Raw genomic sequence first — 2,178 nt, 5'->3', positions numbered from 1 at the left:
GCTTTATTGACTACATAAAGGCTTTCAATTGTGTGGATCATAACAAGCTATGTACAACATTGCGAAGTCTGAGTATTCCAGAACACCAAATTGTGCTCATGAGGAACCTGTATATAGACCAAGAGGCAGTTGTTTAAACAGAAAAAGGGAATACCGAATGGTTTAAAATTAGGAAAGGTGTGCAACAGAGTTATATTCTTCCACCATACTTATTCAACCTCTATGCAGAGCAAATAATTTGAGAAGCTGGGCTATATGAAGACAAACATGGCATAGGATTGGAGGAAGACTCATTAACAGCCTGCAATATGCAGATGATACAACCTTGCTTGCTGAAAGTGAAGAGGACTTAAAATACTTACTGATGAAGATCTAAGATCTTTGGTATGGATTGCATTTCAATGTAAAGAAAACAAAAATCCTCACCACTGGACCAATAAACATTCGTATCGATGGAAAAAAGACTGAAGTTGTCAAAGACTTCATTTTGCTCAGATCAGTCATCAAACACTCAAGGAAGCAACAGTCAAGAAATCAAACACTGTAATGCATTGGGCAAATCTGCTGCACAAGTCCTTTTTAAAGCATTGAAGAGCAAAGATATCACTTTGAGGGCCAAGGTGTGCCTGATCCAAGCAATGGTATTTTCATATACATGAGAAAGTTGGACAAGGAATAAGGAAGACCATAGAAGAATTGATGCATTAAGAGTTATGGTGTTGGAGGAGAATATTGACAGTACCATGTGGACTGCCAAAACAACAAATAGATCTGTGTTGGAAGAAGTACAGCCAGAGTGCTTGCTGGAAGCTAGGATGGCCAGACTTTGTCTCTCATACTTTGCACATGTTGTCAGGAAGGACCAGACTGGAGAAGGATATCTTGTTTGGCAAGGTGGAAGGTTATGGAACAAGAGGAAGACCCTCAGTGAAATTCATTGTTATAGTGACAGCATGGGCTCAGGCATAGCAATGATTGTGAGGTTGGCCCAGGACCGTGTTGCATTCGGTTGTGCGTAGGGTCTCTATGAGTCAGTACCAACTCAATGGCACCTAACAACAACAACTACAAATTAGTTGGTGACCAGGTAAATGCCCTAAATAGCCATGATAATCCCAGTAGACAATGACTTCCCCTGGAGAAACTGGGGCTGTTCCAATGTTTCAGAACACAGAAGAATAATGATATCATCAACTCGGTGGAAGACAAGCTTTTTTCCCATACAGAATGTGGAACTAAGGAAGAGAGCCATAGAATCATAAGGTCTACCAAACTTACAAAGAAAAGGAATGGGAACTAAATCCAGTAATCAGAATAGATAGGATGCAAAACAAAGCAAGTGGATTCCGGAAGTAAAATTTGGAAAGCAACCTACAGTATCAACCATAGGATGCAGGCAGACGCAGATATTTATGGGATGCCTGTATCTGAGTTGATGGTCTGGAAAGGAGATGCCAAGGGCAATGTCTTAGCCTGGGTTTTCTAGAGAAGCAAAACCAGTGAAACGGTGCGCTGGGCTCGGTGGTTCAAACTCACCAGTTGCTCCTTGGAAACCCTATAAAGGGTCCCTATGAGTTGGAACCGACTCACCAGCACAGAACAACAATATAGAGATGTAGATAGAGATAGATGATAGATAGATAGATAGTTTATTATCAAGGGAAATGGCTTGCACTTGTAGAGTGCCATGTCCCTGGTGGAAACAGAGTCTCTTGTCCACAAGTCCATTATATTGGGAGCAGGCCACACCCACAAGGAAATATTCTTTCATTTGATTGGCTGTGCATAGCCTGTATTAGTTTCATCAGCATGGGAATAAGTACAACTTATTAAAACACTGGGAATCCTGCTCTAGTCAAGTTGACACAGAACCCTAATTATTACAGACATTAAACTTGTTTGAACACCATTCTTCATTACTTGCCTCTATATCTATCAGTTGGTCAGTAAATAGTTATTGAGCCCCTAGTATGGGCCAGATAATGGAAGGAGTTGAACTAAGGTGTCCTAATTTCATTGCTGGGTAGTTTTAACTTGAACAAGTATGTTATAGAGGTTCATTCATGCATTTTGCAAATATTATTGAGATATCATTGCTGATGTCCGATGGATCTTGGCTGAAAGCAGAGAATATCAGAAAGATGTTTACCTATGCTTTATTGACTATGCAAAGGCTTT

The sequence above is a fragment of the Chrysochloris asiatica genome, unplaced genomic scaffold (assembly GCF_000296735.1).
Source record: "Chrysochloris asiatica unplaced genomic scaffold, ChrAsi1.0 scaffold00034, whole genome shotgun sequence".
In the NCBI taxonomy this organism is placed as follows: Eukaryota; Metazoa; Chordata; class Mammalia; order Afrosoricida; family Chrysochloridae; genus Chrysochloris; species Chrysochloris asiatica.
Note: the sequence above shows the minus strand (reverse complement) of the source record.